Consider the following 15,553-nt stretch of genomic DNA (forward strand, 5'->3'; position numbering starts at 1 on the left):
GAGACACCTGGTTATGGCATACTTGTCTCTATTTCACAAGTAGGTATGTATGAAGCATTTACGTGATTAAAAGTCTATTTTTTAAGCAGAGATGACACTTTTCCACTGCGTCTAAAATAAAAAAAAAAAAAGATCATTTATTGGCGTAGATTTAGGTGAGAGCACTGATGTGAAAAAATACAGACAAGAACACACACCGGGAATGAAAATTCAGTGTTTCCAAATATTATTTTTGAGGAAAGCTTATGAAGGACTAGCAATAAAACTAGAAGCTATAGCCAATTTAAGATAAATAATGGGCTACATAGGGATATTGCATGGGCAAAGGGAAGGAGAAATTGAAGGCAAGAACGGGGGCAGAGAGAAGTAGAAGAGGTCAGGAAACAGCAAATAAAATAGCAGATACTAACAATGAGTTCCTTCCATAACTAAGACAAAGTGGGGCAAGGTGAAATGACTGTCTAGAAGGGGAATTGGTGTAGTGGAAATTAGGGAAGCTGATAGTAGGCTGATTAGTAACAGGCCTCACAGTGGTGAGAAAGGGCTTTCAGATGAATAGGAAATGTAAGCGCCCTCCCCGAAGTCAGTGACTGTGAGCCAAGTCGCTCTCCTGCTGAGATTCACTTCTGTGCAGGGAGCTCGCACCTGGGGAATGAAACGAGGTGGCAGTGCCACACAGGGCTGTCCATGGTTTCCTGGCATCCAGTTGCAGCCCTCTGTTTCTCTTCCCACCCCATAGAAAAGTGTATCAGGATTCAAAGCAGTTAGAGCCACACATTCCATATTAACAAGTTCACCGAGGTATAATTGGCATTCAACACACTGCCCATGTTCACCCCCACAGAGTCATCATAGCAATCAAGATAACAGCATCCATCATGCCCCCCACCAATATTTTCTTGGCCCATTGTAAGTAGCCCCAACCACTGACTCATATCCCCCAATCCTTGTTTTTCTAACTACATATTATTTTGCATATTCTAAAATTGTGTAAACAGAGTCACATGGCCCACACTCCTTTAGGTCTGACTTCTTTCACTCAGGTTAATTGTTTCAAGATCATTCCTGTTGTTTTATCAGTAATTTATTCCCATCCATTTTTCCTGATCTCTCTAATTACAGGTTTATTAATTTTATTGAGCATCTGATGGAACTAGCTTTTGTTTCATTGACTTTCCTCTACTGATTTTCTGTTTTCTATTCTATTGTTCCACCCTAATCTTTTTTATTTCCTTCCTTCTGCTTACTTTAGGTGTCAGTTGCTCTTCCATTTGTAGTGTCTTTTTATAGGATCTGAGTTCATTGACGTAAGACCTCTCTTCTTTCTAATGCATATGTTTAATGCTATGAATTCACATTAAATACTGCTTTAGCTGCTTCAGTAAGTTTTGAGATGTTAGAATTTCATTTTCATTCATTTCAAAATACTTCTTAGTTCCTCTTTGGATTTCTTCTTTGACTGATGGGCCATTTATAAGTATGTTTTTTAGTTCTCAAATGTTTGAATACATTCCAAATATTTTCTCTGTTATTGATTTTTAATTTAATTACCCTGAGATCAGACAACATACTTGGTGTGACTGAATCCCTCCAAATTACTTGAGATTTTTCTTATGCCCCAGAATGTGGTCCACTTTGGTAAACAATCAATGTAGATTTGAAAAGAATATATACTGTTGTGGTTAGTGAAGTAGTCCGTTAAGTATTGATTTGATAAATTGGTTGACAGTATTATTTAAGTCCTTTATATGCTTACTGAAGTCTTCTTATTCTATTAATTTTTGACAGAAGTCAGATGAAATCTTCTACTCTATTGTGATCTGTCTATTTCTCCTAACATTTGTCAGTTTTGCCTTCATTATTTTTGAAGTTCTGTTATCACATGCATAAATGTTTAGGATTATCCCTTTCTTTTGAGGAACTGACCTCTATATTATTACTAAATGACTCTCTTTATCTTTTGTAATATCCTTTGCACTGAAATCTACTTTATCTTTAAACTAGCCGCTCCAGCTTTCTTTTGTTTAGCATATATTTTTAGTAGTTTCTTTTTTTTTTCTATCCTTTTCCTTTTAAACTATTTGTGCGTTAATGGTTAAAGTGGGTTTCTTGGTGGTAGCATGTAGTTAGGTCTTGTTTTTGTATCCAATCTGACAAATTCTGCAACTTGGTTTGGGTATTTAAACCATTTATTTTTCATATAATTATTGATACAGTTGAATTGACATCCACTCTCTCTAGTACCTCGCTCTCTGTTGTTCACTCATTCTATTGGTTCCTATTCCCTTTTCACTCTTTTTTGTCCTTGTTTGATTTAATGGCACACTTGTGTAATATTTTGTCATTATTGTTGTTGATGTTCACTTATCAGCATAATCCTTTGCTGTGTTATTTTAATGGTTACTTTAGGGTTTATAGTATACATCTTTAAGTTATTACAGCTTACCTCCTAGTGATATTGTACTACTTTGTGTATGGTATGGTGTGGTATAATATGATATGGTATGGTATGGTATGGTATAGTATAGTGTAGTATAGTATAGTATAGTATAGTATGGCATGGTATGGTATAGTATAGTATAGTATGGTATGGTATGGAATGGTATGGTATAGTATGGTATGGTATGGTATGGTATGGTATGGTATGGTATGGTATAGTATAGTATGGTATAGTATGGTATGGTATGGTATAATATAGTATAGTATAGTATAGTATAGTATAGTATAGTATAGTATACAACAATGTAATTCCGTTTCTCTTCTCCTGGCCTTTGAGCTCTTGTGGTCATACATTTTCTTTTTACATATGATAAATAAAAATTTAATAGAAATAGTTTTTAAAAGTTATAAGAAAATGTTTTAATACTTATCCACGTAGTTACTGTTTTGTTAGTCTCCACTCATTCGTGAAAGCCAGGTTTCCATCTCGTATCATTTTACTTTTGTGTGAAGGACTTTCTTTTAAAACTCTTATAGTGTGATAAATTCTTTCAACTTTTGGATGTCTGAAAAAAGGTTTTATTTCACCTTCATTATTCAAAGACATTTTCACTGGTCAATAAATCTGGATTAACAGGTTTTTTTTTTTCACTTTCTTTACTTAAAAGATGTTGCTACACTCTCTTCTTGCTTGTGTCTTGTCCAGTGAGACACCTGCTTCCATCTTTGTTCCTGTTCCCCTGTATTGAATGTGTTTCCTTTACCCTCCAGCCACTTTTAAGATTTTTCTCTTTTTCACCACTTTTAAGCAACCTGATTATAATGGGCACTGATCTGTGGGTTTATAGTTTTAATCTTATTTGGAAAATTTGCAGACATTGTTTAGACTTTTTCCTTTCCCTCCCACTTTGGAGAGTCCAATTACACATATATTTGGCCTCTTAAAATTGTCTCTGTGTTCAGTGATGCTCTGTTAATTATTTGTAGTGCTTTTTTCTCTGTGTATTTTCATTTTAGATTATGGCCGCTGCTATCTCTTAAAGTCCACTTGCTTTCTCTTCTGATATTCTGAATATCCATTGTTAATGCCATTAGTGTGTTTTTCATTCTTTGGCACTGCAGTTTTCATCTCTAGAAATTCTGTTTGGATCTTTCAAAAATTGTACACATACCCTGATGACATGCCCAACCTTTCCTCTAGCTTCTTGAGCACATAGAATATATTCATAGTTATTGCTTAAAGGTTCTTGTCCACTAATTTTGTCATGGGTCATTTCTGGGTCAGTTTTCATTGATGGTTTTTCTCCTCATTATGGGTAGTGTTTTTCTGCCTCTTTGCATGCCTGATAATTTGTAATTGGATGGCAGACTTTGTATATTTTACCATGTTGAAGAGCTAAGTATTTTTTATATTCCTAAAAATTTTCTGGTACTTTCTTTCGTGATGATTAAGTTACCTGGAAGGAATTTGATCCTTTTAGGTCTTGCTTTTAAGATGTGGTAGGTGGGGATTCAAACAGCATTGGTCCTGTGCCAAATTATCTACTACCAAGGCAAGAAACTCCTCAGCACTTTATCTAATATCCTATGAATTATGACGTTTTTGGTCTGGCTGTTGAAAAGAGGCACCGATTGGATGCCCACTCCCTACACTGCTGTCCAGAAACTTCCTAGGTAGTAAGCTAGGGCAATCAGGGGGCCCACCTCTTTTTTTTTTTTTTTTTTTTAGTCAAGGTTTCTGTCCTTTTTTGCCTGCCATCTAATTTCTTGAGTGTCTTCATATATTTTATCCTACTTATTAGTTATTTCAACTAGTAGGATAAACCTGGTCCTTTTTATTCTACTTTGACCAGAACTGGCAGCCTTGAGAGCCATACTTTAAATTTGATTTTACTTCACTGAATTTTTTGAAGAAAACTACTGGTAAGCTTTAGTATTTTTGCTGCTATTTGTAACATTCCCTTCATAATGAACAGTGACCTACCATTATGTTGTGACGCCTGTGCCAAGGGAACATAAAGGATGTGTTGAATTAAATATATCCTCCTGAGAGGAAACACTTAGAAAGGTCAGGGGTACCTCCACACAAGTAAACTTTCATATGGACATTAACGCTCTAAGACTGAGAACAGAATTTTGAAAGACCAGGCTGGACTTTGTTGGAGGACTAATAATCTTGAAGGCAGGGAGGGATACTTTATCACTGAGAGAGGACTTTGGAGAGGGGTTTCTCTGAATACTTCTGGCATTTTCCAACATAGGTCAGCAACAGAGCGGCCTTCAGGGCAGCAGTCTTCAGATAGGGGCAGCAGGTTAGAGTCTGTCACATGCATCATATGACCTTTGGAGACTGCCCAGAGTGGAGGTTTATCAAGGCTGTCAAGGAAGCCTGTCACCTGGGTGTGGCTAGGGTTCTATACCGTGGTGGCGAGGTACCAAAATCTGGGCAAGTCTGAGATCTGAGCCACTGTCCATGGAATAGACTGGAATCATAAGTGCAGAGGACAAGACTATGAAAAAAGGGCAAGAGAAACATTTTTGTGATCTGACCATTTAGGAGAAATTCTCATGAATATTAGTAATAGCCCTGCACTCCATTTATAGACATGCAGTTTTGCCCTTAGGACACAATTTAATCTGCTTTAAAAACTTTGATTTTCCCAATTCAGTATCTGAAACTCTGCATTTTAAATAAAAAATAAATAAATTAAACCCACCTTCCTTAAACCCATGATACTCCCAGAGAATAAGCAAATGAAAAGGGGAAATTGGAAGCTCTGTGCATAAAGCAAATCCTTCTAGACCGTAAATAAATGAAAATGTGCCTGTGTGTGTGTGTGTGTGTGTGTGTGTGTGTCTCAAAGTCAAAGTGATGTCAAAAGGCATTAAGGAATTGTAAGAATGGCCAGAAAATAGAAATGTAAAGTGAACAAACCCTTCACGAGTGAGGCAAAGCATGGGCTGTAATAAGGGAGCTGGGTAACTGGTTTGAAGCAGAGGAGAGATATTTAGATGCTGAAGGGGATGAAAGGAGGGAGGACAGTCCGGGAGAACGGGAAGCTGGAAGCGCCGCATTGGAAAGGCTCATGATGGGAGTAATGGCCTCATTCACTGGGCTGTGTTAGATGGCCTCTTTTCAAGGTATAGCGTGCTCTTCTTACAAGGTCATCTTTCATCTCCAGTCGCAGGTGAACAGCAGCTGGAGAAAAGCTGCAGGGACTCTTAAGCTGCCTCCCCGTGTGCCTGGCTGGAGGCAAGAGCACGGTGTCAAGAGGACCTGAGATGTGCCTCCATCCTCAGGGAGCAGCTTTCTGTATCCCCCAGGGTGCAAATATTCCATAAAGATACACCTTATAATTTGGGGCTTGCTCCTTTATCATAACCCTTAGAGAACTGAGTCGAGAAAAAGACGCAGAAAGGATGTGTTATTATAAGAAATAAAAAGAAGATATATATTTTTTGTTTTTTTTATCTGGAGTTCCTCAGCACCATATCCTTAATTCTCTAACCATTAAGCACGTCACTTAATGAAGAAAAGACACAAAGGCAAAACTAGCTGGGGTAAGGAAGGAAACAAATGAAATGTTCTAACTCTAGAGACTATGCACCATTCTGGACATTTTCTGAAGCTAATTGAACATCTTGAGCCTGGAAAATGGGCTACTAAATATGCTGGAGGGAGAGAAGAATGAGAGAGATCTGTGCAGGGGAGAGAGAGGGAAAGCAAGAGAAAGAGCAGAGAAAACACACAGCCCTTCCCCAAGGAATCACCCAGCAAATCCAATTTTATCAAATTAAAAGGAAAAGGAAAGGCTGATCAGGCATCCATTCAATACACTTTGGAAGGTCCCTGACACGGTTGGACTTTCAGACAATTGAGAGGTGAGGAAGAAAAAAGAAATCACAGAAATGTAAAAATTTTGAATGTGAGCTCCAAATTATTGGTAAAGTGCAAAGGTGGGAAAGAATTTATAGAATTTTAATCTGAAAAGATGGAACATTTAATTAATAATTTGTAGTTGGCTCATGGAACTATACCTGTCTGAATTTTAATCATAATATACAGAAACTCTAAAAGTAGAATAGAGGAATATGATCCCTGGTGTTTTAAACTTTTCTGGGTGTATAGAAGGTGAGCGAAGGGGAAAAATTCAATAGTAATCCATAGTTAAAACTTCCTTGGTAGATAAAAATTATTGCTCTGGGCTATAAAAGCCAGGTTTGGGATAATAGGAGAGATTAGCTATGGAAATGCAAGAAACCATATTTTTCCCTTATGGTTAATTCTGCTTTTTACTGAAATGATGGAAGAGAGACAGGATTCAGGAAACCAAAAGCCATTTAATTACAGTTAAATTATTACCCATGTACTAGTCTCATAAATTAATTAAACATTCATGTTTGTCTTATTATAAAAACCTACTTTTGTTCCTAACATATATAATTCCCTTTTTTTAACTAACTACAAGAATAAAATAGCTTAGAATTACATTTAAAGGGTTTTCACCTACATGAAATATGTCACTCGGTAGACTACATGGTAAATTGGGGAAAATTTTGCCTAACATAAAACCACTTCTGCTAATGTTCTTATTCCATATTTCTTTATAAAACCAAGTGCAATATTCCGTGGTCCTTTTGTACCATTCTCTTCCTCCAGAATTCTGGTTAAAGCATTAAGTTATTTTAATTCATTTTGAAGGATTTGTTGTATCTGAATTACCACCCTTTATATATATCCCCAAGACTACACATAAATAGTGAATGACAGCCAGGCATTGAGAGTGAGGGGAGAAAAACCATGCTTGCAAATGCTCCTGTATTAAAGTATCATTATCAGCGGCTATGGAATGTAACCAAGGCAAAGAAAAAAGGTGCTACATCACATACCTTTTTTTCCTAATGAAGGCAAGAATTTTATGAGCTCTATGCTCCCCTTTCACCCCAAAGCACGTAAGATTTAGAGGTCAGTGTGACCTCAGCAATATTGGTATTGTTCTTTTCTAGAGGCAGAGAATTTCATGGCTGGGTAAGAACCCAGAAACCCAAGCATGAGGGAAAGAGGCACTTGAAAAAAATCAAAGGAGCATCTCACTAAACAGCAGATAAAGAGAAAACGTCAATGCCTGGAAATGACTCAGCAACACACTGTGTTGTATTTTCTAACCAGATCTGATCCCGCAAGGCTTGACATTTCCACCCAAGTCACTACCCCCCAGTCCCACTTCCAATATGGTGTCCCTGGGAACAGTCTCCATGCCTGATCCCACCACAGGGAAAGTGATCGCAGAGGATGACCAATATGGAGAGTGATTCCAGGGTTTTTCCCTCTCCTTACCAAGAACCAGGAAGCAATCACAAATACACTCACACTTTTAGAGTCCTATCTCTTTTCTTTGAACTGAAGACAATCGAAGTTGGGATTATATTCTTGTTTGTTTTGAAAGGGATTTGAAGATGGGGTGCTAAGTAGTGTTTGTGGAGTTTCGCTTGTGAGCACATGGAGTTTCTCTGTTACTTGATCTTTGCTCCTGTTTATTGTTTTTCCTTCCTTAACTTGACTCCATACCAACCTCCCACTTTCTATGAAGGTAAGAGGGAAATTAGGCAGCAATCACTTGTTCTCCATTCTTGCAGATATCCAAATGGTACCCTGTTTATCCTGTATACTGAGTATTAATTAATACATGCATCCTGAATATTACATGATCCTGGGACCCTAATCTTTGAGATAAAACTGACAGGAGTGAGCAAAGATAAGCCCCACCAAATCCTGGCACCCTCTTCACAGGCACCAACCTCTCATGATCTGACAGCCACATGGTCTCCACAGAGTTTCCCGGTGTGTTGTGTTTCTTGCCGTACATGGAGTCATGACGTGAAGTGGGTCCCCAGCCTGACCTTTATTTTCTTCACAGTACACACATACATAACTGGATTTGGTCACTTGAAATTATCTAGGTTTCTAGAAACACATACTTAGATTTTCTTAAGTTTTAATATGCATGATCATTCCTTTGTCTGCCTAAATCTTCATATTTGCAAACATATCATGTCAGATCTAAACACTGACTGCCCGTGAACCTGAATGGTCTTATAATCTAGTAAGGGAAATACAACATACCCGTAAAGGATTCTAACACAGTGTGGAATATGGTAAGTAAGGACCACAGAAAAGATTTGCCTGCAAAATGCTATTATAATAAAGAAGTGGCTAAAGTTAGGTCAACTTGGGGGTTGAGGGGGTATGCCAAAAAGAAGGCATGGAAAGAAGAAAGTAACATCTGAGCCAGTCATTTCTCAATCCTGCTTGAGGAGCAGTTAAAAAGATAATGATGCTCAGACTCCAGCCTCTGATTCAAGAGGTTCACTATACACAAAGTCATGAGGATATAACAGGTGTGAATTACAACTATTATAATTTTTCACTTCCAAATAAGTTGAAAATATTTCTTCTTAAAAAATATATGGCACTTCAATATTTTTGGTTACTCCAAATCAAAAGGATCTGTTCTATTCTTTGAACCACTGGCTGAAATCAACCTCATCACCATACCATACAATGGCAAAATAATAAAAAAGAAAGACAGTGTAGAGAGTTTTTATAAAAAAAAAAAAAGAAAGAAAGTTTTCAGGAATTAAAGAGAGTGTTTATATAAGAAATACAGGCCATTCCCTTTTGCTTAGAAATAAAATTCCCAATAATACAGCAAAGCAAAATGAAAGCATTTATTAAGGCAAACAACTGTATGTATTAAAATTTAAGTAAACTGAAATGAATGTTTTTAAAAAAAGATATCCGGTGATTTTATTTAACCAAATCAGGTGGATTTAATGCCCATTTGCTAGAAAATTAAGTTCAGATATTTAGATACTTTCATTTAGTTACAAGAAGTCTCTGACAGACCGTAACAATGTACCACTTTTCAACACTGGATGTTAATGTCATTGCAATCCCGGCTAACTCTTCTCCTTAGCGTAGAGCACTGACTTATCTTTTTACAAATAAATAGTAATATATGTTAGAAGAAACATTTAAAGTCTCCTAAGTTCAAGGAATTTGAATTACTATATAGACGTTTACTATCATATTGAGAGGCATTTTAATCTCCCTGACCTGTTCATTTTTTGTTTGAGGACAACAAGGGGGTGGAAATTGTTTTTATTTTTCCTCAAAAAGAAATCTCTGTCCCTGAAGACCTTGACATATCACAGCACATCATTTCCAGACCCAGGTCACATTTGAAGGAGTGTCTGGTACAGTGCAGCATCAACAAAAATAGGCTGAAGTTTCCCTAAATCCCAGTCACTGTAACTCTTGGTGACGGATTCACGCTGCTACTAATCAGTTTCACACCAGGGAGAACACACGGTGGAAACATGCAGATTGGGAACAGCACAGAAGTCGCTTGGGAAATGTCTGGACACCAGAGCTTTCCAGCATCACCTCCCTGTGCCAAAAACTCAAAAACATATGCTTCCCCCTTATTTTTGTTGTTGTTGTTGTTGTTGTTGTTGTTGTTGTTTTTAATATGGAAAAATTAGCTCCCGGTAGACTTGCTTACTCAGAGACCGACATCACTGGTAATGGGATCAAGTTTTGCCATTTCTAAGGAGAGTTTGGAAAGAAACATCAGTCTGTTTGCCTATTACCAAGGCAAATTAGAAACCATTTTCCGCCCAGTTTTCCTTCTTTCTTTTTTTAAAATACAGTTTTCAGAGTGAAAATCGGCTATCCAAATTATTGCTATTACTGGCCTAAACTTATGTCGTGCTTTTCAGCTCCTAATAAAGAGATGTGGGAAAGAGACAAAATCTTAGATCTCAGCCAACTTTGAAAGCTGGAACTGCAGAATCACTGGATTCATTTGGTGTCAATTTTGTGTAACATGAAGAATTGAGCTCCTTTGTTAGCTTCATTTACGTGACAAATCCTAAGATCTTTCAAACCCATTCATCAGAATTAAAATACAGTATTTGATATGAGTTTAATATCTTAGATAATTGATAAAAGGTGAAGTCTACAGATTCAGTATTTTTCAGGCGAATTTTCAGTGGTATGGATGAGAAGTGGATCAGGTTTGCTTCTGTGTATAACAGCTATCTGAAGATTCATTTTCCAGGGTGAGGGAACATGAAAACCGAAATTAATACCAAATGAACCTCCACAACACAAGGAAAATAGATTGAAACAGCCACAATTCAATATTTTTATCTGGATGCAACAATAAAAAAGGAAGTGTGGGCCCCAGGATGAGTTATAATCAAAATCATCTGGCTAAATTGTCTTACTTTAAAGAATAATGAAGTCTATGCAAATCTCAGTTTTGGGGTTTGATTTTATTGTACTAATTGATCCATCAGATAGATCAACAATGGTTTAATTATCCAACCTAGGAAAGCGTACCAGGTGTGTACAGAGTGCTGACAGGGGTCTGTTTAAGAAATAACTTCATAGATTTGTCAGGGAAATACCAGGGACTTACCACAGGAACAGTGAAGGAGAGCTATTTCTCCCCACTCCCCGTCGGACCCCACGCATGAGAACATACATTTGACCAGACACTACAACTGACACGTAGGTTTTGGCATAACGTAGTAGGAGTGTGGGGGTGCATGCCTTTTTTCTTTCCATGTAACTTTGCCTGAGGATGTAATCAATGTTTCTGTCATGAAGATTATCTTGGCTATTTTGAGAATCAAATTTATAAAATTAGGGATACATCGTTTTCCCTAACACCCCCCAGAAGTCAATCCCCCTTAGCAGAACACGTGAGAGCCTGTTGTTCTAATGCCTCCCTCTGCTTCTCTTTTTGGAACCCATGAGGTTCTGTAGCTATACAAATCCCTGATTTTTTCACGATATTTTATAGGTTGCCAAGGTCATTCTCCTTTTCATTCCCATGCCTTACCTTGCCCATCTCCAAGTCTATGTGTCACCACTACTGTCTGAGTTCTTTGTGCTGAAGACAGGAAGATGTGGAAATTTAGGAAATGTTTTCCCTAGCTATCAGGAAAGTACTCCATAGATTTTATGGGAGCATCTTGAGTTGGATACTCCTAGCTAGTCTTTTTATATTAGCAAGCATTGACCTTAATAATCCTTGAGACTGAGTTTAAAGTAACAGCCAGTTACTTTATTTTTGTTTTATATCAATTTAAAAAAATGAATCCACAAGACCAAAAATTATCTGGGCACATAGAATACTCAAGCAATCACTCTACACAAAAATTAAAGTATACCTTAATTCTAGAAAATAACATTGAGATAATCAGCCCAGGAAATAAAATCACTATATCACCAAAGTGAAATTTGTGTTTTTTACTTAATACATAGCATTGCATTTTATTTTGATAATTTCATAAATGCGCAAGATGTCCCTATATTATACACCAGTTTAGACAGTTACAAAGGAGCTTTGCACAGTGGCAGTATCGTAGCCAATGAGGTTTATCCGAGGCGCGATTATTGCTAATAGACAGTTACAAAGGAGTAAGATTTGTTTCAGGACTGCTACTAATTTACAGAAATTACTGTTTTTACTATTACACAAATTTACTATTTGCAGAAATATCAATGGCCAAATCAAAGTACTTCCTTTTACTCAGTGAATGTTTTTAAAGAGCTATGCCATAAAATAGAATTTTAAAATGGCATCATAGTCCTGGCTTACTTCCTCTATTTGAAAGGATAGTTGGTGGGAAAGTAGACTAAATGGTTGGGTTTTTCCTTTTCACTTTCCCAATCTAACAGTGGATTCCATGAGCACCAGGTGAGAGCTAGGGTAGCTGCATACAGGCCCCTTGAAAGATCTGCATTTTATTTTATATTGTTATTTTTTTAATTTAATGTAATTTTACTTTATCTTTTTTTGGTGAGGGGAAGTCATCTTCAACTGCTCACTTGGGGGAGACCAATAAATTATCTGACCATTATTTAAATAATTTTCACTCCAAGTCATGTTACAGGCAGCTTGAGTAAGAAAAACTTTGTGGCTCTAAAGTGTTAAAACACACAATAAAGTCTTGATTTGGGAATGGTATGTTTAGGGACATTGATCTTAAGTTCTGTTAATGGAAGTGTTATCTAAATCTCATTCATGTAATGAAAATTTCCCCAGCTGTTAAACCACTGAATCTTCTGTCACTTTGATATAGAGGTTAGACCACAAAATGGATTACCTTGTCCATCAAAATGTGCTGGAAGAGAATATCCTCGTCACATTTGGAAGAGGAATGACACACAAATATGGGATAGAGGTCATAAGGAATTTGAGGAATTCAGGAAAACACTAGTCACATGTGAAGGGGACAGAATAAGAGGAATTTGTTACTAAAGGTGCTGCTAGAATTTTTAAGAGAAAAATAGTGCAATGTTGAGCTTTAAAATACTCATTCCAATATGCTTTGTTGAATAAGAGACGGTAACCATAAACCCTTTGGGTTGTTTTTATTTTTCAGTATTCATTTAGAAACACCTATAGATTGTCTAAATTTAGAAACTGATCTGCCTGATTTCCACAACTGATGCCTGTGAGCTTAATTTGATGTCCCATGTTATTGTTGGTTTGGATTTCAACTTTATTATTTATCTCTCGCTAGATTTTGTTCTCACAACAACAAGAAATTGAAAAAAAATAGATTTAAAGGACAGGTTTTCCTTATAAACACTATATCAAAGTGTTCCAGGAAATTAATTTTTATAGAAATACAAAATGTTAATTTTTTCTCCACACAAGAGGCTAAAATCAGACATGGAGATCACTGGCAGAATTTATTTAGGAGACATAGTAAACTTAAAAAACTCATGAGTTCTAGTTCAATCGCTTTTTTTTTTTAGCTTAGAAAATGTCATTCTGGAATGAAAAAGGGACTTAGCTAATACAGTCCCTATTTAAAGAAGTCAAAAGGAAACTAGAAGCTCCCTATCATGTCATCAGAAACATGCAAATGAAAACAACAATAAGATATCATTACATACCTATTTAGGATGACTAAAATCCAAAACACTGACAACACCAAATGCTGGCTAGGTTGTGGAGAAATAGCAACTCTCATTCATTGCTGGCAGGAATGCAAAATGGTACATCCACTTCAGAAGAATGATTGGGAGTTTCTTACAAAACTAAGCTCATACTCTTAGCATATGATCTAGTAATTACACTCCTTGGTATTCCTTCAAAAGAGCTGAAAATCTATGTCCACAAAGAAACCTGCACATATTATTTACAGCAGCTTTATTCATAATTGCCAAAACTTGGAAACACTCAAGATGCTCTTCATAGGTGAATGGATAAATAAACTTTGTTACAATACCCCAATATCATAAAAGCCATCAATGAAAAACCCACGGTGAATATCATTCTCAATGGGGAAAAATTGAGAGCTTTTACCCTAAGGTCAGGAACACGGCAGGGATGTCCACTATCACCACTGCTATTCATCATAGTACTAGAAGTCTTAGCTTCAGCAATCAGACAACAAAAAGAAATAAAAGCCATCTGAATCGGCAAAGAAGTCAAACACTCACTCTCTGCAAATGATATGATATTTTATGTGGAAAACCCAAAAGACTCTACCCCAAAACTGCTAGAACTCATACAGGAATTCAGTAAAGTGGCAGGATATAAAATCAATCCACAGAAATCAGTGACATTTCTATACACCAACAACAAGACAGAAGAAAGAGAAATGAAGGAGTCGATCCCATTTACAATTGCACCCAAAACCATAAGATACCTAGGAATAAATCTAACCAAGGAGGCAAAGAGTCTGTACTCAGAAAACTATAGAATACTCATGAAAGAAATTGAGGAAGATGCAAAAAAAATGGAAAAACGTTCCATGCTCATGGATTGGAAGAACAAATATTGTGAAAATGTCTATGCTACCTAGAGCAATCTGTACATTTAATGCCATCCCTATCAAAATACCATGAACTTTTTTCAAAGAAATGGAACAAATAATCCTAAAATTTGTATGGAACTAGAAAAGACCCCGAATAGCCAGAGGAATCTTGAAAAAGCAAAGCAAAGCTGGTGGCATCACAATGCCGAACTTCAAGCTCTATTACAAAGCTGTAATCATCGAGACAGTATGGTACTGGTATAAAAACAGACACACAGATCAGTGGAACAGAACAGAGAAGAGCCCAGAAATGGACCCTCAACTCTATGGTCAACTAATCTTTGACAAAGCAGGAAAGAATGTCCAATGGAAAAAAGACAGTCTCTTCAACAAATGGTGTTGGGAAAATTGGACAGCCACATGCAGAAGAATGAAACTGGACCATTTCCTTACACCACACACAAAAATAGACTCCAAATGGTTGAAAGACCTAAATGTGAGACAGGACTCTATCAAAATCCTAGAGGAGAACACAGGCAGCAATCTCTTCGACCTCAACCTCGGCAACTTCTTCCTAGAAACATCGCCAAAGGCAAGGGAACCAAGGGTAAAAATGAAGTATTGGGACTTCATCAAGATAAAAAGCTTCTGCACAGGAAAGGAAACAGTCAACAAAACCAAAAGACAACCGACAGAATGGGAGAAGATATTTGCAATTGACATATCAGATAAAGGGCTAGTATCCAAAATCTATACAGAACTTATCAATCTCAACACCCAAAGAACAAATAATCCAATCAAGAAATGGGCAGAAGACATGAACAGATATTTTTCCAAAGAAGACATCCAAATGGCCAACAGACACATGAGAAAGTGCTCAACATCACTCGGCATCAGGGAAATCCAAATCAAAACCTCAGTGAGATACCACCTCACACCAGTCAGAATGGCTAAAATTAACAAGTCAGGAAATGACAGATGTTGGCGGGGATGCGGAGAAAGGGGAACCCTCCTACACTGTTGGTGGGAATGCAAGCTGGTGCAGCCACTCTGGAAAACAGTATGGAGGTTCCTCAAAAAGTTGAAAATAGAGCTACCATATGATCCAGCTATTGTACTACTGGGTATTTACCCCAAAGATACGAATGTAGGGATCCAAAGGGGTATGTGCACCCTGATGTTTATAGCAGCAATGTCCACAATAGCCAAACTGTGGAAGGAGCCAAGATGTCCATCAACAGATGAATGGATAAAGAAGAAGTGGTAT

General features: G+C 37.1%; 1 pseudogene; it reads left to right on the forward strand.

Annotated features, from left to right (window-relative positions):
- Nucleotides 1-11,854: 11,854 nt before the first annotated feature.
- LOC112835401 (U4 spliceosomal RNA) lies at nucleotides 11,855-11,979 on the forward strand (annotated as a pseudogene).
- Nucleotides 11,980-15,553: the final 3,574 nt, after the last annotated feature.

This window comes from Callorhinus ursinus, unplaced genomic scaffold (assembly GCF_003265705.2).
Source record: "Callorhinus ursinus isolate GAN/ISIS: 27379988/994484 unplaced genomic scaffold, GSC_fseal_2.0 scaffold11, whole genome shotgun sequence".
NCBI classification, from domain to species: domain Eukaryota; kingdom Metazoa; phylum Chordata; class Mammalia; order Carnivora; family Otariidae; genus Callorhinus; species Callorhinus ursinus.